Source organism: Molossus molossus, unplaced genomic scaffold (genome assembly GCF_014108415.1).
Source record: "Molossus molossus isolate mMolMol1 unplaced genomic scaffold, mMolMol1.p scaffold_m16_p_21, whole genome shotgun sequence".
Classification (NCBI taxonomy): Eukaryota; Metazoa; Chordata; class Mammalia; order Chiroptera; family Molossidae; genus Molossus; species Molossus molossus.
Window position 1 is genome coordinate 23999910 of NW_023425357.1, and position 23486 is coordinate 24023395.

Sequence of the window (23486 nt, forward strand, 5' to 3'; positions counted from 1 at the left end):
AGTGCCACTCAACCTACTTAAGTCATTATTTTTAATATTGTTACTGTGCATTTCTTATGCGGGTTTTCTTACTTGGGGTATTCTGTTTAAAAGGTGCTGTTGATAACAAAAATAAATAAATAAATTTTTAAAAATAAAATAAAATAAACAGTGCTGTTGCTACTAACCTTTCTGGAATGCCCTCAGAGTCTAACAAATGTGTGCGAATGTACTCAGTGTTTGTAAACTTTTCGTGTCTGAGGGTAGATGGAAGTTTAAGGAATAGCTTAAAATCTGATGATTTAGGAAGATAATCAAGCTGATGATGCCATTTGTAATTAAAACACAAAGCATAACTAAACTAATAGACTGGTTTCCTTACTGGGAAAAATTTTGGTTCTGTGAAGGCAATTTTCAGTGAGGAATTTCAGTTTTGAACAACGGTGGTTTTGTCTAGCTACCCACGGGGATTGCCTGGGAAGATGTTCAAGTCATACCATTGCATAGGAACCAAAGTGGAAAGAAGACAGAGAATCTTGACCCATTCCATGGTTCCAGCTATAGAAAGGACAGTATTAAAATATTATAGCACCCTGGCCGGTTTGGCTCAGCAGTTAGAGCATTGGCCCACAAACCAAAGGGTCTTGGGTTCGATTCTGGCCAAGGGCACGTACCTTAGTTGCGGTTCATCCCCGGCTCTGGTTGGGGTCATGCTGGAGGCATGTGTCTTTCTCATATCCGTGTTTCTCTATTTCTCTCTTCCTCTCTCCCTCCCTCCCACTCTATCTGAAGATAAATGGAAAAATATTCTTGGGTGAGGATTAAAAAAAAACCCTCATAGATTGCTGTGGAAAAGAATGCTAGCGTTGTCCTGAGAGTGTTTGTAGGAGGAGGATGCTAGATGAACAGCCCCTGGTGAATGCTGCCTGGATGTTTTGAGAAAAGTTCTCAACTTCATACCAGAAGACCTGCAATTATGAAGATTTTGTGTGGCCTTAACCAAGTAACTGAAGCATCTTATGCCTTAGTTCCCTCATTTGTAAAATCGGAATGGATGTATTAGCCCTTTCTATAGACCCACCTACCCACCTTACAGGGTTTGTTGTGAGCATAGAATAAGATGTGGTGAAAATACTATTATTTATGTAAGTTGCAACATAAAGGTGGCAGTAATGGTTTTTGGTAAAATACTTTGGGGATCTTAAAAGATGCTTTTGCTTTTTAGTCCTGGGGTAACCTATATGAGCACCTACAGCATATCTAATGCTCCAGGTGCCATGAGGCAGGTTTCTCTGCCCTTCACAGTCTTACATATGGTGTGTCCATATGAGAAGGTCACTGATAGACCAGATAAGTACAGTAAAACATGTATTCATGGCCATCGAGAGGTATCACAGACTTTCAAAACATGTTTTTAATGAAGTCCTTCAAAAGAACGACAGCTACTTCTCAGTTTTCTCAAGCCAAGTATACCCAGCATAGTGGAGTTTCCCTTGTTTTTGTTTTGTTTTCCACACTCAATAAATCTAAATGAAATTCAGGATCGATATGGGGCCTTTATTGTCATCCACGTAAGAGACACTGGCCATTTCATATTTGACATAGTTGTCCATTCTCTCCTTGAAACATAGTTCATTTACTTTTCATGAAGTCACACTCTTGTGGTCCTTCTCCTTGTATTATCTATTGCTACATAATAAATTACCCCAAGGCATATCATATGATGATATCATCATATCATCAAAGCAACAAACTGCCTCCTGGTTTCTATGGGTCAGGTATCCGGGTACCGCTTAGCTGGGTAACTCTTGCTTAGGGTCGCTCATGAGGTAACCTCATGGTGTTGGCCAGCACTGCAGTCCACTGCCAGCATGGCTTATCCACATGACTGTTGGCAGGAAACCTCAGTTCCACACCATGTGGGCATCTCTATAAGACTGTTTGACATATGTCCTCATGACATAGCAGCTGATTTACCCCAGAGCGGCTGATCCACAAGAGCAAGGTGGAAGCTGTCGTGTCTTTCATGTCTTGTCCTAAAAATCACACTGTCACTCCACAATATACTGGTTACACAGGTCAATACTATTCAATGGGAGGGGGGTGGGTCACCCAGTGGTGTGAGTAGCAGAAGATGGGGAACGTTGGGGGCCACCCTCTGAGTCATCCTTTTCTGGAAAGGCAGCCCATATTTACAGCTACAGAGTTTTCTCATTCTGCTTCCAACCAGTAGAATTTGGATGGAAACACCACTAGATTTTGTGCTGTATCTCTTGCAGTCCAAGCTGGTACTGTCACTGTGAATATAATCATTTTGAACACTTCATGTGTCCCCTATGAGTCTTCTTTACAATGGACTCCAGTAGAAAAAAGCTTCACCCACAGATTTCTTTGGGATAAGTCCTTCTCTGCCCTGTGCTTCTGCTCAGACTTCTGAGGGACAATACCCTGAAGATTCTTATTGTCAGAACAGCTCTCTGAGGCACCACCTTAGATCTCTCCAAGGTCTCAAAAGGTTTTGTATCCACAACCTGGGTCATGCACTGTCATTGCTACACTATATTAGCTACATGGGTTATGTTAGCGCTACTCTATATGGGAGGATACCACACAAGGACATGGATACCAGGGGTGGGAACCATTGGTGGTCACGCTGGAGTCTGCTACCGCACCCCTGCATGGCGTCAGTGTTCATATCTCCTCCACTCCTATTTAAAAGAGGAGATGTCACCCAGCTGTGTGGCTCAGTGATTGAGTGTTGACCCATGCACCAAGAGGTCGCCGGTTCAATTCCCAGTCAGGGCACATGCCCAGGTTGTAGGCCTGACCCCCAGTGGGGGGCATGCGGGAGGAGGCCAATTGATGTTCTCTCTCATCGATATTTCTATCTCTCTCCATCTCCCTTCCTCTCTCTCTAAAAAACAATAAAGAAAAAAAAATTTTAAATGGGAGATTTCATGAGTGCTCAGAGCTAGGTCCTCTTCTAATATACTTTTTCCCTAAGTGATCTTGTCCAAACCCCTGGCTTTAATTTCTACCTCTATTCCAAACATGTAGTACTAAATTTATAGTTCCAGCCGAGACCACTCTTCTGAGCTTCAGCCATCTATCCGATGACCTCTGCATCTTTGCCTGGATATTTTATATATACCTTTCAGTCAACATCCAAAATCAAATTCACACCCCCTCCAAATTCTTTTTCCCTAGTGAATGTCACCATTATCTTTTGAATTTCTCATTTCAGAAATCAAGGATACTCTTTGATCCCTGAGTCCCCTTAACTTGGCACACCTAACCCACCTTTAAACCCATTGATTCTACCTTCTGTTCGTGCTCAAAACTGCCCAGTGTACAGGTGTTACCTCTCTTCCCTACGCTCCAATAATAGCCTCTTTTCTCTTCCACCTACATCCACTCCTGCTGCCCTTTGATCCATTCTCCACATGCCCAGCAGAGTGATGCTATAAAGATGTCATTCTGTCACCTCCCTGTTCAAAACTCTCCACAGTTCAGGTTGAAATCCTTGATGTGACCCAACAGGCTCCGCCTGACCTGGCCTTGCCTACTGCTCCATGCTCACCTCACACCATACTTCTCTGCCCCAACTGCACCTGCTTCTTGCAGGTTTGTGAGTCCCCGGTTCCTCACACCCCCACTACTTTTTTGACTGCATAATGTTTATGTCATGCTTCAGCTCAAGTCTCTTCCGGAGGCCTTCCGTGATCCCAACAAGTAAGGTTTGGTCCTACTACAAGTTCTTACCAGCACCCTCCTTATTTTATTTTTTAAAATCCTCACCCAAGGATACTTTTCTTTTTTTTTAATTAATTACTTTTTTAAACTTATTTATTTATTTTTATTTTTTTAAATCTTTATTGTTGAATGTATTACAGATGTTCCTCATTTTTCCCCCATTGACCCCCTCCTCCCCACTCCCGGCCCCTCCCGCCTTTTCCCACACTATTGTCTGTGTCCATTAGTTATGCATATAAGTTCTTTGGTTTATTTCTTCCCATCCCCCAACCCCCTTCCCTTTGAGGTTTGTCAGTCTAGTAACCAATTTATACTTCTTAATCCCTTCACCTTTTTCACCCATTCCCCCAATCCCCCTCCCATCTGGCAACCAACAAAATGTTCTCTGTGAGAGTGTTTCTGTTCTGCCTGTTCATTTTGTTTGTAGATTCTATTGTCAACAACAGATATGTATTCATTGCCATTTTGTTTGTTCATATAGTTTATCTTTTTCTTCAAAAAGACCCTTCATCATTTCATATAATAACGGTTTGGTGGTGATGAACTCCTTTAACTTTTTCTTGTCTGGGAAACTCTTTATATGGCCATTGATTCTAAATGACAGCTTTGCAGGATAGGGTAATCTTGGTTGTAGGTTCTTGCTTTTCATCACTCTGAATATTTCTTGCCACTCCCTTCTGGCCTGCAAAGTTTCTTTTGAGAAATCAGCTGACAGCCTTATGGGAACTCCCTTGTAGGTAGGTAACTAACTTCTTTTCTCTTGCTGCTTTTAAGATTCTCTCTTTGTCTTGAACCTTTTGCATTTTGATGATGATGTGTCTTGGTGTGGACCTCTTGGGGTTCATCTTGTTTGGGACTCTGTGCTTCCTGGACTTGTATGTCTGTTTCCTTCACCAAGTTAGGAAAGTTTTCTGCCATTAGTGTTTCAAACAGGTTTTCAATTTCTTGTTCTCGCTCTTCTCCTCTGGCACCCCCAAGATGCGAATGTTGGCACGCTTGAAGTTGTCCCAGAGGCTCCTTACACTATCCTCATTTTTTTGGATTCTTTTTTTTTTAGCTGTTCTGATTGGGCAGTTTTTTTTGTTTTGTTTTGTTTTGTTTTTTTGCTTCCTTATATTCCAAATCAATGGTTTGCTTCCTGGATTTATGTACTCTACTATTGAAACTGTGTAAATTATTCTTTATTTCAGTTAATGCCTCCTTCATTTCTGACTGTGCATCCATCATTTCTGACTGGTCCTTTTTTATGCTCTTGAGGCCCTCACTAAGTTCATTGAGCATCCTTATAAACAGTATTTTGAACTCAACATCTGTTAGGTTGCTTATCTCCATTTCATTTAGTTCTTTTCCTGGGTTTTGTTCTGTTCTTTCATTTGGGACCTGTTTCTTCGTCTCCTCATTTTGGCTGCCTCCCTGTGTTTGTTTCTGTGTATTACTTAACCAGAGGTATGGGGCTAGCTGAGACCAGATGCTGCCTGTTTGAAAGAATTTAGGAAAACCTGAAGCAGGATCCGACAGGCCAATCCTACAGTTAAGCAAGTGGCAACAGCTTGGGTGGGCCTGAAAGTTGGGTGGGGCGGGGCCTCAGGGAGTCACCAGGGCGGGGCTACCACTGTGAGCCAGGTTGCTGGAGTCCCAGATATGGCAGCTGTCTGCCGCTGCAGGGAAGGGCTCACCAAAGGAACAAAGGTCTCTGACAGCGCATTTGTCCCAGAGAAAGCCCCCTCTCCAGCCCTCGCTCCAGTGCCAAACAGCCCAGTTCTTCCCTATATGTCTCTGGTGCCCCTCGAGCTGCTTCCCCTCCCAGCTTAGAGGGAGTGAGTTTGATAAGTTCGTGCGGGCCCTTTAAGAGGAGCTGCCTGGGGCTCCAGCCGCCTCAGCCTCCCCGAGCCTCAGTTCCCGCTGGTTTTCCAGCCAGAAGTTATGGGGATTCTCTTCCTGGCACTGGAACCCTGAGCGGGGCACCTGGTGTGGGACGGGGACCCCTCAGTCCTCAGGAAGGACCTTCCCAGCCGAGGTGTCTTCCTGATTTTTATCTGCCACACGTGGGTGTGGGACCAGCCCGTCCCCCTCCACCCCCCTACCGGTCTGGATGTGGCTGCTGCTTTAATTCCGTAGCTGTAGGACTTCCATTCAGCTCGATTTCAGGTGGTTTTGAATGATGGTTGTTCTGTAGTTTAGTTGTAACTTGGATGTGGTTGTGGGAGGACGCGATACCGCGTTTACCTACCCGCCATCTTGACCAGAATTTTCGATATTTTTCCATTTATATTTAGATAGTAGGAAGGAGGGAGAGAGATAGGGAGGGAGGGGGAGAGAGAGGAAGACATCCATGTGAGAGAGACACATCAATTGGTTGCCTCTCACATGACCCCAACCAGGGCTGTGGACTGAATTGCAACCGAGGTACGTGCCCTTGACTGGAGTTGAACCCGCGACTCTTTGCTCTGTGGGCCGACACTCTAACCGCTGAGCCAAATCGGCCAGGGCCACCTGCTTATCTTACATAGCCTTGATCACAACTGTAATAGTTTGAAATTATTTGTCTAATGCTTGTAAGTTTCATGAGGGTGGGAACCTTGTCTTGCATACTACTGTATCCCTCATGCCGAGCACAAAACAGGATTTCAATAAGTATTTCTTTCTTTTTTTTTTTTTATCCTCACCCGAGGACACTTTTCCATTTTTTGTTCAGGTAGAGTGGGAGGGAGAGAGAGGAACAGAGAGAGAGAGAGAGACATCGACGTGAAGGGACACATCGAGTGGCTGCCACCCGCACGACCAACCAGGGCCGGGGACAAACTGCAACCGAGGTACGCGCCCTTAGCGGGAACCGAACCTGGGTCTCTCCAGACCGCAGGCCGACGCTCTAACCGCTGAGCCAAACCGACCAGGGCTCAATAAGTATTTCTTGAATGAATGCTATTTTTTCCCTTTTGGCACATATGCATAATTTACTGTTTCTGATCTGTTGAAGACTGTGAAAAATAGCCAGCCTACTATAATTGCTTGTAAACTAAGACAAGATAAGGTCCAGTAAATAAGTGAAGTCACTCAGCAGGTGATATGGTGGAGATAGTAAATACTGTAAGATATTCGGAGAAGGGGGAGGCATGTGGGCAGAGTGTAAAGTTATTTGTGCTCCCTCCAAATCTCGGCTGAAAACTGACCACTTTAAAGAACTCAGTCTGTTATCTGAAAGGTAACTTCCTTCTTCTCTAAGGTCAGGGGATAATGCAGTTAATGAATTCCATTAGTTCTGGGTTCCCAGCGGCCCTCACCTTCCCTCAACCTTGAATTGAATCTGCAAACTGCATAAAACTAGGGGACAATGCTCACACTTGTGGGTGTGGGGACACTCTTCGACACCGAGCATAAGCCACCCAGCATTGCCACCCCTAAGGTGGCATTTGCCCGGAGTAGGTGGACAATTATCCATGACCCTGTTGGAGGATCAAATTGGACAAAGTACCCTGTAGTGGAACCCAAAGATAATGCAAAAACTACTCATATCTGGAGGGGGCGGGGGGAGAACCCGATAGTCCTGTTGAATACTTTATTTCCTTAGTGCTATTCTGGTGATGGGTGGCAGAGGCTGCTATGTTAGGAAGAGTAGCCGTTACTGGAGGCCAAATGACTGATTCCAGCATCCCATTACCTAGGCTATCGTAGTTCTCAAACATGCAGCATAGGCCTAGGGATTCTTTTCAGGAAAAGATTGTTTTTTCCCCTCAATCACCTAACATGGTAATTATGAAAAAAGCCAGTATTGCTTTGTCATAGGTTCATTAAGTTTACTGGCAACAGTTGGGGTATCCCCTACCTTCTGTTCCTTTCCAAATCCCCACCAGCTCAACCAGTCTTACAGAGAGGGTAGAAGAAGTAGCCTGCAGAATCCTACTCTCAGCTCAGACCCAGCTGCACCCTGGGGTTCATGCCCTCCTTGTTGGCAGGCCTCGGCAGCCAGCACCAGCAGTTAGTGTCTTATGGAAATTGTCACCGTTTGTCCTGGCCACTTTGGCTCAGCGGTTGGAGCATCGGCCAGCAGACCAAAGAGTCTAGGGTTTGATTCCAGTCAAGGACAGGTATCCTGTTGCCGTTCAGTCCAGGCCCTGGTCGGGTCGTGGAGAAGGCAGCCAATTGATGTGTCTCTCTCACATCAATGTTCTTCTCTCTCTCTCCTTCCCACTCTATCTGAAGATAAATGGAAAACATCCCTGAGTGAGGATTAAAAAAAAAAAATTGTCACCGTTTGCTAGCATCTGTTGCTTTAGAAAATGACGCCCCACTCCCCTTTTTGATGAGAGAAATTCATTCCTAGCCCTTTCCCAGAGCTGACCACCCGTTGCCAAGCCTGGCCAATCAGAAGCCTGCCGTAATTTCTGACCAAAAGCGTTGGGACGAGGTGGGCCAATCAGCGCCCTGTTCTCACCTTTTCTCCAGGTGCCATTTGGAGACGCTCTCTGTCTGCCCTGGTTGCTTCATCAGGAGGTTACACCTTGGGGCTGCCATGGCCTCACTACCCAAAGAAGAGACCATACTCTGATAATCTTGTCTGGGTTCTTGGCTGCAGCCGTGAGTTACGTACAGCAGAGCCAAGAAGCACAAAGAGAGCAGAGCCTGAAAACTTCGTTGGGTCTCTGCCACCCCGCCGAGCTCAAAGCTAACTTCATCTTGGATCACCCCATCATGTGAGTTTCAGTACATTTTCTTTTCTGCTGAAAGTCTTTTGAATTGGCTTTTTCTCTACGAATTGGAAAAGTTCCTTGTTTATAGTCTCCTGGGCACAGGGGAACATACTCTGTTGTTTTCAAGTGTACCTGCTCGCCGTTCACCTGTGTGCCCTCTTCCTCACAGAGGGGCGCTCCTTTAGCCCCTGGGGAACTGAACACTTGCTGGTGTCCTTCCTCCAGAATCAGACTGATTTCCTTTTCTAGAATCGTGTGTATTGGGGCTGGACCCGCCTTTAAGCAGTCTAGTTCAAACTCTCCTGTTCTATGGTAAGAAACTTTGACAAAGTGATTTTTCCCCCCAGAATTTGGGCCTCCCATGAGGGCAGGGATCATGTCTGTTTTGTCAACGTCTGTCTCCAGAGAACACAGAACAGTCCCTTCATCTGCCCAATACGTGCTTGTTGGTTGACTGAATGCATATATCAGCCAGGTGGTTTCAATTGGAGATCATGACTGTTCTCCTAGTTACCCCTTCCTTCAAGCCTGTGACTCCCAGCCCTTCCTGAAAATAAGAACACTGAAGGCCCAAGGTGAAAAAAAAAAAAAAAAGATGCCAGTATTCAATAGTATTATTATTATTATTTTGTTAATCCTCACCCAAGGATATTTTTCCATTGATTTTTAGATAGCGTGGAAGGGAAGGAGAGAGAAACATTGATGTGAAAGAAACACATCAGTTGGTTGCCTCCTGCATGACCCCGACTGGGGCCGGGTATCGAACCCGTGACCCTGGCACTCACCCGTGGCCCTTGACTGAGAATCGAACCCGTGACCCTCTGGTCTGCAGGCTGATGCTCTAACTGCTGAGCCAAACCAGCCAGGGCCATACAGTGTAATTAATTACAGTCATCATGCTGGTTATTAGAGCTGTAGATTGATTTCAGGTGCTCTCATCACAAAAGCAGTAACTATATGAGGAGAAATGTTAATGATCTTGACAGTAGTGACTATTTTACTTTCTAAATGTATATCCAGTCATCATGTTGTACATCTCAAATATATATCATCTTTATTTAAAAAATAAAATAGACTCCAGAGGAGTGATGTCATGCAGAACAGCAGAGTGGGAAACTCTAGGGGTCAGCCCTTTAACCAAAACAACCAGTGAACTGGTGGTGGGGAGAGGGGATGATTAGAACCACCAATTTCAGAACCCTTGATGCTGTGTCTACTTCACCACAATACAAAATACATTTGCAGACTCCAAACTCTTCCCTTGCGGTTCTGAGTCAGAAGGCCTGTGTGGGTTGGGAATCCTCACTACAGGTGTTTTTATCTCCCAGCACGGAGGTGAAATGCTGCCAGATTCCAAGCACGAGCTCCCTTTGCAACATGCTAAGTGAGAGGCACCTGGATTCTCCATTGCTCTCCCCTTCCCAGTACTTTGCCACCGCGGGTGCTCAGCACACCTTTGCCGAATAAAAGGACTGGGAGATGGGGCCCAGGAAAGGACCTCCCTCCCCCTCTCCGCAGGTCTAGTTGTTGTGTGTTGACCGAGGAGTGGTGCCACCTCTCGGCACTGACTTCTCCAGCCTGCCTGGGACCTGCTTTCCTTGGCCAGTGGGCTCCTGCTGGGACCCATCCAGCTGGGCCTGGTTACCTGATCTTTTAACACCAAATAGCCATTTGCTATTGAAAATCTTACCCAAAATGGCATCAGCAAGACCACAGCATCTCTAAGCTGGACAAACTCATATGACGTTATCCTTCCGTATGTTAGGTCTCATACACCAGGAAAGATACCTTTGTCATTGAGCTCAAGTAATTATAACTGAGGCGAAATCTAGCTCATTACAAAGAAATGATCCATAGCAGAGTGATCTGAGCTGGTTGAGGCATAGTCATTTTATTTATTTATTTTTTTATCCTCACCCAAGGACATTTCCCATTTTTTGTTCAGATAGAATGGAAGGGGGAGAGAGAGAGAGAGAGAGAGAGAGAGAGAGAGAGAGATCGACGTGCAAGTGGTTGCCATTTGCATGACCCAACCAGGGCCGGGGACAAACTGCAATTGAGGTACATGCCCTTAGCGGGAACCGAACCCGGGTCTCTCTAGACCGCAGGCCGACGCTCTAACTGCTGAGCTGAGCCAAACCAGCCAGGGCATTAAATGATTTTTTTCCCCCTTTGGTACGTGCCCCTAGCGGGAACTGAACCCAGGACTCTCTGGTCCGCAGGCCGATGCTCCAACCACTGAACCAAACTGGCCAGGGCTGAGGCATAGTCATTTTAAACTTTGCATTATTAATATGTAGGATTTGAATCCTGGCAAATATTCTAGATGTCTTTCTCCCCAGTCCTCCTGAGTCATCCATTACAGATCTAAAAGTAAAAACAGTTTCTTACAATCTATAGTTTTAAATATTTTTTCAAGGCTCATTTAACTTAATATCAAAAGTTATACAAAAGGCCCAAATACAATGAAGGAACACGTTCCCCCATTAAAGCTTTTTCAACGTGTGCTAGTTGAATAGAATGGGGATTTAATAAATTTTACTACTAAAATACAGCACAGTGAGTCTCATCACAGCCTATATCCACATACAATATAGTTTTGTTTTAGTTTATTTTTTTGTTGACAGAATTACAAATGTTTCTATTTCCCCCTTCTACCCCCTCCCCCCAGCCCCTGCCCCACCCCAGGCCTTCACCACACTATTATCTGTGTCCATGGTGCAATCTAGTTTTGAACTGAATGTCTTTAATGCTTCAGTTTGAACCTGAAATGTGATATCACACCTTCATGTTCGTACAGTCCTCAATAATGTTATCTACAGTATTAACAACCATTCAAAGAACAAACCATTTATTAAAACCACTTTGATGTAAGGCTCATTCAAGTAACATAGAGCCCAAACTAAATGGCTGAATTATATAAACCACCTGTACTGATAAATCTATTATTTGACTCTCTTATAACCATTACGTTTGATTAGCAAATAAACCCATTACAGGCAAAATTCACCTCATTTGAGTTCCGACTCAGAAGTTGAATCACAAAGTCCACAGTCTTACTGGCAAAACTGTAGAGGACGTCTCTAAGTCACTGTGCTCAAGGTTAAGACAGCCCATATTCCATGTTCCTGGGATTTTAACATGTTCCCTTCATGATTTTACATCTCTAGGCTTTCATTCCTCCAAACCGTCGAAGACAACAAAACATGTCTCAAGTGTCTGCATGTTCTAGAAGAGGAATTTTCTGGAGGTGGCCACTTCGGAATGTCCCACACCATCAGGCCTCTATAGCAAGGGGAAGAGGAAGAGAAAAAGGCTGAAACCCAGGGATCGTCAGGTAAGGTTTACATTGACCATTACAAGCTGACATAGTATAAGAATGTGGCTTCTTTTTTTTTGGCTCAGAAAGTCTGAGTCTTCGTGTGGACATGAGTCCTTGGCAGTTCCAGCACATCTTTCCCACGGTGGGACTGTCCGGGAAGTCTTGACCGGGGAGTGTCATCTGTCTGCCTATCGGGTGTCAGCTCCCAAGGACACAGTTCATTTTAGGCTTGTTTCGGTTTGTCTTTAGTCTGTTCCAGTTCGCTCTTCATTCTTAGGAAGAACAAGTTGACTGCTGGGTCTACCATTGTTGACGTCAGCTGGGCAACACTGGCGGCGGGACGTGCGTGGATTTAGGAGGACACTCTGGCGTCTCTTGCTCCTTAGTGGCTAGTCACGTTATATGCGTGTTTTCCCTGTGTGCAGACTCTTGGTGGTGTTGCTTTTGTTTTTCTTCTGACTCCCTGAAGCCAGTTACATCATTAGCATTCAGACCTATGGACTTGCCCCCTCAAAGCATCAGCTTCATACTGTTTCCATCTTAAAATCAACTCATCTCGGGCCATCGCGTTGAAGTCTGTTCCACTCAGTCGAACCTTTTTGGGAAGAAGTTGCTGGCTGGTCATCCTGAATCCTCTCCAGACAGAGGCCACATGGGTGACCCGGTCACATAGGTCGAGGCCATGCTGGCGCTCAGACCAGCTGACCTGCCACTGCACTTCCCTTTATTTGTGGGTCTTGCCGCCACGAAAACAGTGCTGAGGGAGGAAGCAAGGGCACTGCCCTTAGATTTTTAATTATGTTTTGAGGACGAGTCATCTCGTGCTCCTAACCAACCCAAAGAGCTAGTGTCCTGAATAACAAGTATGGGTCTGAAATGCTCCCCAGCTTTAAGGAGGAATGATTTGCTGTGTTGCTGGGGCCACTACAACACTCTCACTGAGTGTGGTCAGGTCACTGCCACTGAGATTTTGCTTCTGGATCTGTTGAACCTGTCACCCTCGTAGACTAAATTACCCAGACAATCATTCTTAAGAGTTAACTGCTCCTTGTTGTGTTTGCATACTGTGTGTAAGGCTATTTCTTAAGCTCATTTAGTTCTCTCAGTCACTTTAAGAAGTATGTGTATGTATCTCCAGGGTATACGTGAGGAAGAGGAGGTTTAGGGAGGTGGAGACTCTTGCTCAAGATTACCCCACGTCTCTTGTCTAGAAAGTGGCAGAGCGGGGATTTGAGCCAGGACCACCGAATCCAGCACCAAACTCCTGACGGCCTTGTCTGAAGTGACTTTATGGTTTTAGCATGACACTAGTCAAGGCCAAACGTCACCCAAACTGTACTTGCAATTATAATAAACTATTTTATTTTTTGCAAGAAAAGAAAAAAACGTGTAACTATACATAGGGCCTTTTGCTGCACAAACTCATAAATTACATGAGAAAACAAAGCGTTATTTTATCACGTGAACATGTATGTGGTGGAGCTGGGTGTGTGTGTGTGTGTGTGTGTATGTGTGTGTATGCAAATTTACTAAAATTACATTAGTCCTAATAACCTATAATAGGACATCCTCCAAGAAGAGTTGATTTGCTTTTGCACCTGATCATATACTGACGGTGGTCATATTGCACATGCCTGATCTCTCCCCGAGCTAGCATTCTAAAGCAGTCTCTTGAGAGCAGCGCTCACATATGATTCAGCTGATTGACACTGTCCTCCCCTGAAGCCCCTTGCATCTTCATAGGCATGGAGCACGGGCCCGATGAAAAATCTGCCAAAGTAATAAAAATGCAGGGTCCAGCTTGTAGAGACACCCTTTGATGTTTGAATTCTCCCACAGAAAGGTAGATTTAATCAAAGCACTTCAGAAATTTCTCTGAGCACCGGGAACACCTTAGACCTTTGGCCCAAGTGGGAAAGAATTCACTGGTGGTAGGTGATTATGGTTCCTCAATGCTCAAGGGATTCACGCACTTGCTTGCACTTTCTTTGGCAGGATCTGTCTCTTATTTGCAATTCAACTTCGGGCAAACCTGCCCCTCACCTGTAAAGTGGAGATAATGCATTCCCTGCTCATCTCACAGGGAACTCATATGGGGGAAAGGGCATGGAGGCCCTTTTGTAACCTGCAGAGAACTAATGCGCATAGATCCTTAATTAATGGCGGTTCCGCTGGGAGAGGCTAAAGGATTTGGAGGGGAAGCTGGTGTGTACAGAAAGAAATGTGACACATGCTGGTCGAGTTGGAAGCATTCATATGGACTATTCACTCAATAAGTAAGCAGCAATGTAGGACCCGAGTTTGCATGAGAACTGGTTGTCTACATCGTGATAATATTCATGAACATGTTTCATTGGTTCACCGCTGTGTAACAGGTGCTTGTTTGTTTACTGTGGTTTTAAATACCTCGATTTCAGCTCTAAATTGAAAATGGGAGGGTGTTTTTTATGTTTTGTTTTTGAAGTTGCAGAGTAGATTACACTATGCTAGAGGGTAAAAATGGTAATCTTTGCCACTCTACTTTACATTTTGATGTATTGAAACACTCACCGTGGTGTGTGTTGGTCTTAAACCACATGGGGCTGCAAAGCCAACTCAAAATGATATATGAGTCAAGCTCTTAATTCTTCTCAGAATACTTCTCTTTCCTTTTAAAAGTAACTATACATAATGCATGAATACATTTTCCTTGTAAAAAGTTCAAACATTGCCAATAAGGCCAAAGAACCCATTTACCCATGTGCCCCCAATTCTGTTTGTGTGTATATTTGTATAGGAAACAGGGCTGGAGTGTCCATATTGTCTCCTACCCCACGCTTCCTTTGGCTACTTGTGTCTCTCACTAAATGGTACATCATGACGACCTCCCTTATGAGGATGTTTGTTAGTATATTAGTAGATCAGTATGTTAGTGTTCCTCATTTGCTGATGTAGGTATGCAGGTGTATAAAGACAGTGACAGGAAGTCCCTGTTTGCCCAGGACCATCCCAATTTTATTCTTGTAGTCCCATCCTAATTTCCATTAGTGTCCCCTATCACTCTCAAACGCGTCCCATTTGCATAAGTTAAACGGTCACCATCCATAAGTACAATTACAATTCCATGAAAAATTAAGTACTTTTTCCTAATCTGTGTTAGAAGTTATTAGAAAGTGGTTGGGGGGGGGGGCATTTTGTACATGTATAATAATAGACTCTAGTAGGAAGCCCTGAATTCTGAGTGTGCAGCTATATTCCACCAGCACTGAAATATCAGTGCAAAATTAGCTCGCTAAAGAACATTTCGAGTGTCTGTCTGTCAGCGATTCTTTCCTGCCGCCAGCAGCAAAACACGTGTCCTGGTGGAAGAGAAGGCAATCTGACGCGTGGTACTGTGAAAGCAAACAGTGGCACTCGATGTCATTGAATGCTGGTAACTAGAAAAAGCAAGCCACGGTGCAAAATATATTCAAAGGGACTCCTCTACAGTACACGCAAAATCAAGCTAATATCAGCAAAATTGGTAAAGCCATGTAGTGAACAATCATAATACATTTGAATCAACTCCCCTGCCAGTAGCATGTGGAAAAATAAATATTGCAGTAAATATTGGGACAAATTACGCAGCACGATGGTACACTTGGAAGAATTCCAATAGCAACCTTGCGAACGCAGTAAAAAGAAACTCTCACAGAACCCCGTGGTATTTGAGCAACGAGTCGAATATTTCGGTAACTTCACATGGAACTTGATATTTCAGGAAATAGAACAACGAACATCCAAAAGTATTTGTAAAATGCACCATAAATGTTTTACTTTTCATTTTCTCAAAACCTAAAAAGCCTGAGTATAGGTGATTCTCCCTATAACTGGCCCTCACTGCGTTAGGCGTGGAGTCAATAATAGCTTCAAACAATGCATTGTTTTGGTATTGTGGTTATTCTAGTAATTATGCCCAAAACTTGCAAAACAATAAGACACTTCGTGGTGGGGCCAGCCCTTCGGAACAGAGGTGTTCAGAGCAGGTGGAACCGTTGGCCCTGCTCCCACCCGGGCTGCTCTAGAAGCCTGGAGCCGCCAGGTGTGGGAAGCATTCTTGTTCTATGTGCACGTCAGAACTTTCCTAACTGGAGTTGTCCGCCTACGTCTGGTGGTGGTACATCTCCCTGTCCCACCTCCTGCCAAACTGCCCGAAGTCACCAGATGACTCATCTACCTCCAAGGTGAAGCCCACGAGCTGGGACAGCTCTCTGCCACTGCCTTTCTGCTCCCCAGCCTGGGCACCCATGCGAGGCTGCAACCGGGCTCCAAGGGCGAAGCCTCGACATGTCAGCTTGGTGGCTCCCGGCCTAGATCTTGCCTGGAAGGGTGATACTTTTTTTCCTTTGGAGCGAGAGAGAGAGAAATATAGATTTGTTGTTCCACTTATTTATACATTCATTGGCTGATTCTTGTGTGCGCCCTGACCAGGGATCAAACCCTCAACCTTGGTGTATAGGGAAGAAACTCTAACCCACTAAGCGACCCAGCCAGGGCAATATATCTGCATGGTATTCCATAGTGTAAATACACTGACTTTGATTTAGCCATTTCCTTAGGGATGTTTACTCAGCTTTTTTTCTAGCTTCTCACTTTATCAAACAGCACAGCCATGAATGCTCCAAATGAGTCTTTTTTAAAAAAAATTGATTTTAGAGAGAGAAGGGAGAGGGAGAGAAAGATGAGAGAGAACATTGACTGGCCGCCTCCTGCATGCCCCCCACTGGGGATCAGGCCCACAACCTGGGCATGTGCCCTGACCGGGAATCGAACTGGTGACCTCTTGGTGCGTGGGTCGATGTTCAACCACTGAGCCACACCGGCCAGGCTCCAAATAAGCCTTAATGATAGACACCTAGAAGTGGAATTGGAATTGGAAGGCTCTACTGTATCAAACATGCATTTAGCTATTCATTTAAAAAATTTCCTCGGAGTAGCTTAAAGAAGCGGGATTTTTTGTTCTTATGTAACCAGAAGTCCAAACGTCAGCAGATCTGGGGCAGCGATGTCAGGGATCAGGCCCCATCTTTCCACATTCTGTCATTCTAATGATTCTCACCTTATGGTCCCGAGAAGGTGGTTGCCCTTCCAGGCAAGAAGAAAGGAGAAGATGAGCAAGGTCAACGAGAACGCAGCTGCTTCTGTTCCTTTTCGATCGCTTTCCTGAAAGCCCACCCGGTAATTTCTTTGTACACCCACCGGCTAGAACTGCGACTCGTGGCTTACCCCTAGACCAACTCAGAAAGGTGGGGAGGGAGAGGGGGTTGTGGGTGGGCACTGGGTTGGCCACCTTGTATATTTGCTTTCCCAAGTGGCTTCCCAAATATTCTTCCACCAGAGTTCTCAGTTTCCTCACGCCACTGCCAGACATTTCTCACACTGAAATGTTTGCCAATCTGATGAGTAGAACTGGTGTATCATTTTTAAAAAATGTACACTTCTTTGATGACTGCTCCAGATAGCATCTTGTCAGATACTCGTTAGATGTCTGGGTTTCCTCCCAGGCGAATTGCATGAGCCTACTTGTCCCCACTTCTCCCGCGGTGGCTCCTCTTCTCGGTATGGGTCTGTAGGACGTAAGACGTGGATGGCTTCTCAAACACTTGCCTTTTTACCTTGTGCCAGTTGTCTCTTTAACTACATAGTACTTTTTATTAGTTATGCTTTTCTGGTTCAAGTTTTTGTTTATTTCTTTTCTTCAATTACATTCGATATGTTCTTGAATTGGTTTCCAGTGTACAGCATAGTGGTTAGCTAGTTACATACTTTACAAAGTGACCCCGCCCCCCTGCCCCATATTTCCAGCGCCACCTGGCACCATACATAGAACAAGATTATCTACTGTATTCCCTGTGCTGTATTTACATCCCCGTGACTGTTTTGTAACTAGCAATCGGTATTTCTCGATCCCTTCACTTTTTAAATTGCATACTACTTTTAATTTTGATGTCAAATTAATTCATCTTTTCAGTTTTATCTTTTTTTTATCCTCACCCAAGGACATTTTTCCATTTTTTGTACAGTGGGAGGGAGAGAGGAGAAGAGAGAGAGAGAAACATTGATGTGAAAGGAACACATCGAGTGGCTGCCACCCGCACGACCAACCAGGGCCAGGGACAAACTGCAACTAAGGTACGTGCCCTTAGCGGGAACCGAACCCAGGTCTCTCTGGACCACAGGCTGACGCTCCAACTGCTGAGCCAAACTGGCCAGGGCTAGTTTTATCTTTTGATAATTGTTTATGAAAGCCTTCGCCTTTTCCATTCTGAAGAAAATATACTTAATAATTTCTTTTAGTAATTTAAAGTTCTGGCCCCAGTTGGTGTGGCTCAGTGAATTGAGCATTGTCCCATGGACTGAGAGGTCCCGGTTCAGTTTCCAGTCAGGGCACATGCCTGGGTTGTGGGCTCGATCCCCAGTAGGGGGCGTGCAGGAGGCAGGCAATTGATGTTTCTCTCTCACATCGATGTTTCTCTCTCCCTTCCTCTTTCTCTCTAAAAAATCAATAAAAACTTAAAAAAGAAAAAGAAATCCTGACATGTTACAACATGCATGAAACTTGAGGACATCTTATGCTAAGAGCAATAAGCCAGTGGCAGAGACCAATACTGAAAGGCTCCACTCCCCTTAGGGATCTAACTCACCAAAGCAGAAAGCAGCACGGTGGTCGCTAGCCGCTGACTGCAGGGGAAACGGGGAGGTGTTCAATGGGTATAACGTTTCAGTCTTGCGAGATGAAACGTTTCCAGCAATCTGTACCACACTGTTCTTACAGTTAATGCTGTGCTGTCCAGGTGACCATGTAAGAGGCTGGGTGACAGTTTCTTAAGTGTGTGCACTTCCCTCCTAAGTAAAGAAACCGTGACCTGGAGACTGCAGCCGCCTGGGTGTGCAGCACTGGAGTGCCACGCAGCATCTGCTGTCCCAGTGGAGAATCCACGCCCTGCCACCCTGCTTGGAGCCTCCCGGGCCTGTGGGACCGTGGGATTTCTCTCCCCTCGTGAGGTGTGTGGAGCAGCCGCGAAAAGCTCTTAGAATTCCCTCTGCTGCCTACGGTGACCCTCTGTGGAGAGAGGACACAGCTACCTCTAGTTTCCACACTGCACTCGTGTGAGGTCTCAGAAATGTCTCATTTGCCCAGTGACCAGACCAAACTGTTAGCTCAATTATATTCATCTACTAAGGATACTAGATAAAGTTAATGAAGCATTTATTTTTATTAAGAGGGTAGATCACACACATGCATACGCACACGCGCACACACACACACGCGCACCGCATTCCCTTTTTCATGAGTGTTTGGTAGAAGTCGCCCATAAAGTCATCTGGAGTGGATGCCCCCTGGGAGGCAGATCTTTGGCCGCTGTTTCTGCTGCTTTGATTGTGATCAGATGAGTCAGTTTTCTAGTGATTCTTGGACCTTTAGGCGTTTTCTTTTTTTTTCTTAAATCCTCACCCAAGGACATTTTTTCCATTTATCTTTAGACAGAGTGGAAGGGAGGGAGAAGGGTGGGTAGAGGGAGAGAAAAACATCGATGTGAGAGAGACACATCGACTGGTTGCCTCCCACACAGCCCCGACCAGGGCATGCCCTTGACTAGAATCAAACCTGAGACTCATTGGTCCGCAGGCCAACGCTCTAACCACTGAGCCAAACCGGCCGGGGCTAGGCATTTTTCTTTTTTTAAATTTTTTTTTTTTTTTGGTATGTGCCCCTAGCGGGAACCGAACCCGGGACACTCTGGTCCGCAGGCCGATGCTCCAACTGCTGAGCCAAACCGGCCAGGGCAGGCATTTTTCATTTTAAAATGCCTGTTTGTCTAAGCTAGTTTTCTTTTTTTTTTTTTAAATCTCTAGTGTTACAAAAACTCATTTTTTTAAACACTTGGTACTGTTCATTTGTGCTTTCTTATCTATTTTACTAGCCTTTTGAAAAAAACTATTTTATCAGTTTTATTAGATTTTAGTTCTCTGCTTCATACATTTCTCTTGTATTTCCAATTTTTAATTTTGAGGGGTTTTTTTTCTAGCTTTTAAGTTAAACGTTCAGATTATTTTAACTTTTGTTTTTACAATAAATGCACTTTAAGCATCTAATTTTTTTTTTTTCTGAGCAGAAGCTATGTCCCCTTTAACCTAAAAACATATTTTAGAAATAGGTTTTAAAGTTTTCAGGTGTAAGCACTTTGGGGGAAGGGTATCTTCTTGTTTGTGACTTCCATGTGGCAGTGAACTTGGACTTGTATTACAGCAATTGAAATAGTCCATCCCCAACCCCCGGCCCTGTGGCTTGGTGTACGGTCAGTATTTGTTGATGTGCTGTGCTTGAACCAAGGGTGTATTCTCTGGGCACAAAGTCTAGTGTGTGTTAGCAGGAGCGTGTGTGGGCATTTGGTCTAACTGTTGACTTATATTATTTAGATTCTCTATGTCCTTATGATCCCGTAACCTAAAAACAAAAGGCCAAAGTGAGAGGTAACAAGCAGGTCTTTGAAGTTAAAAAAAAAAAGTCGTTATTCAGGCAGAAACCCAAATGGTGTTCCTGTTAGGGGTCAAAGGCAAGGGGAACAAGGACATCAATAAAAAGAATGCCTTTCGATAAGCCGACATAGTGTTGTTAATTCTAAACAATGTTTTTAATTTTCGGTCAGGTAACCTTCAGTCCCGTAGTCACAATATCTCCTTCCTTGTGACCTTGGTAAACAGGTGTTTGGGACATAATGTTGCTTTAGGCCCAGTCCAAAGGTTATTTTGCCCTGTTTTAACATTCCACAGGGTTGAGGCATAAGGCATGCAAGGCAGCTCCCCTGGGGCGGCAGCTCTGACTCCGTCTTAAAGTGGCTCCATTTGCCCTGGCCGGTTTGGCTCAGCGGTGAGAGCATCGGCCTGCCGACCAGAGAGACCCGGGTTTGGTTCCCGCTGGGGTCATGTACCTCGGTTGTGGTTTGTCCTTGGCCCCGGCTGGGGTTGTGCGGGTGGCAGCCAGTTAATGTGTCTCTCTCACACCAAAGTTTCTCTCTCTCTCTCTTCCCCCCTCTCTGCCTCCCACTCTATCTGAAGATAAATGCAAAAGTGTCCTCGAGTGAGGATAAAAAATAAATAAAGTGGCTCCATTTATCTTATTTTATTTTTTTTACATTTCTGCTTCCTTAAACTGTAGTTTTCTGAGAGGGTTCTTGGTCTCTAACTAACTATAATTGTGTACTTGTTGATTTTCTTCCCCAATCTGCTTAATGCTTTTCAAAACTATGCTGTGAGAAGCATAAAACTCTGTGTTTGGTGCAATGTTCTTGTTATTGAGGTAAAACATGATCTTTCTCAGTGGTACCTACCTTGCTTTGTATCTTGTCTGATATTAGCACTACTGCACCAGCTTGATGTTTATTTTTTTTTTATATCACTTTACATCTTTTTTTATATCACTTTATTTCCCCTTCCTTTCTTTTTCATGAAAATAAAGTGGAAAAATGTAGGAAAATGAAAATCATAATATAACGGCATTTTCTCACCACCCAGAATATTGCTAGCTGCTCATACTGTGTGCTGTTTTGTTTTGTTTTGTTTTTTAATCCTCACCTGAGGACATTTTTGCATTTATCTTCAGATGGAGCAGGAAGGAGAGGGGGAAAGAGAGAGAGAGAAACATCAATGTGAGAAACACACATCGACTTGTTGTCACCCACACGACCCCAATTGGGGCCGGGGACAAACTGCAACCGAGGTACGTGCCCTTAGCAGGAACGGAACCCTGGACTCTCTGGTCTGCAGGCCGACGCTCTAACCGCTGAGCCTCACCGGCAAGGTCCCATGTGCTGTTTCTTTTGGTCTCAATCTCTCAGTCGCTCTCCCTCCCTCTCATTCCCCAGCTCACACCCCTACCTCTCCTTTGTTTATTTTTCCTTATTATTTATTCTTCTGTTTAGGCTTCACCTAGGAGACGGAGCGCTTGAATGTGCCTAAATACCTCTTTGGTAGAGCAAGCCTGCTTTTCCATTTTTGCCAAGCACAATGACACTTCCAATATTTAAACCAGAAATAAAACAGAGAACAGAGCTAAAACGACCTCTCCCTATCTCGGTCACATGGCCTTTACCTTCCCCACTGACTCACGCTTGGCCAAAATGTTCCTTTCAATTCACTTTTATGCTTTCACCTATCTAACTGTGTGTCTGTTACAAGCACTATTGTTTTGCATGTTGTTTTTTAAATGGGTGTGAGTGGCATCGCTGGGTACTCAAAGTTCTGCACTTTGCCTTTCTCAAAAATGTAAGTGTACTTGTGTTCTATATATGTGCTGGGCTCCATACCATTTCACTTCCTTATACTATTCCATCTTACAAATATCCTGTTTTCCTGTACCCTGCTGCTACTTGACGGTTCCATTTTTCCCTTCGGCACATTTGTGTGTGTCTGGCTTCTTTCACTCAAACTCACACCTGTGCGATCCATCCATGTTGTTACAAGTGGGTGTGGCTCAGGCATTTGTCAGTGCTGTATATGCGCCATTATAAGGACACACAATTGACCAATTTTGTGGTAGATGGATAGTAAGACTCTTCACTTTTGCCTGTTATGAGTAACTGTCCTGTTGGGTTGTGTACACGCAGCATCTCTATTAGTATATGATGAGAAATGGAATTGCTGGGTCCTAGGGTGTGCCTATGGTTAGCTTCAGTAGAGTGTCAGGCATCTTGACAATGTGGTTTTGTACCAGTTTACATAACCAGCACGCCAGTTGTTCTATAGTCATGCCAACAGTTGGTGGTAGTGTTAGGCTTTTCAGTTTTCCCATTCTAATAGGTCTGTAATAATATTGTTATGGTTTTCATTTGCACTTTCTCTTTCGAATGAGTGAACATCTTGTCATGTGCTTCCAGCCATTTGAATATCGTGTGAGGTGTTTTCTCATGAAATATGCCCATTTTTTTCTAATGGGTTATCTTTATTGACTCGGAGGGATTGAATCATGTTTGTTGAGGTCCTTTGTCAGATATATGATGGCCAGTATCTTCTTCTACCCTTTGGCTTGCTTGCCTTTCCACGCTTCTAATTGTATCTTTTGGTGAAAGATTATGGACTTGAGTGGCAGCAAAGTTAGCAGTCTTTCTTGGCTGGTTTGTTTAAGCCAGTTTTCCCTGCTCTAAGGTTGTTAATACCATCTATGAATGCTATTATTTTGTATTTTACATTTTGCTCTAATTTACTGGACTTGGTTTTCTGTATGGTGTAAGGTGGACATCAGGTTTCTTGTTCATCAGTGATGCTGAAATAAATTTCCTAAGTAGATACAAAACCGGTCAATATCCCTGGGGCACCGGCCAATGGAATCTCCTGCACTAGATACAATTTGCATTTCCATGGACAAGAAGCATCTGAATTGCTCAATGAAAGGTTTAGAAACAAATCATGTGGACTGCTGATGGCCTATATACTATTATTCTCTGAATTCGCCTTTGAATCAGTTGTACCATTTTATTGGTCCCCTTGTTAACTAACAAGTTCAATACATCTTTTGACATGTGTTCTTTTTATATCTTTGTTATGTTTTTTTCCATTTAAAAAATGATCTGTTAGCAGTTCTAATTTCTTCTTTGCTTTTTATCATTTGCTCTTCATTTTCTAATGCAGGGGTTTATCATAGGCTGTCTTTTAATTTCTGGACCAGGGTGGCTAATCCAACCATCTGTGGCTGAAGGTTGGGGGTGGGACAGTCATAGTAACACAAC

The 23486-nt window shown here is 44.3% G+C and overlaps 1 pseudogene; it reads right to left on the reverse strand.

The window, feature by feature from the left end:
- Positions 1 to 11821: 11821 nt before the first annotated feature.
- Positions 11822 to 12367, reverse strand: LOC118639562 (annotated as a pseudogene).
- Between the last annotated feature and the right edge of the window lie 11119 nt (positions 12368 to 23486).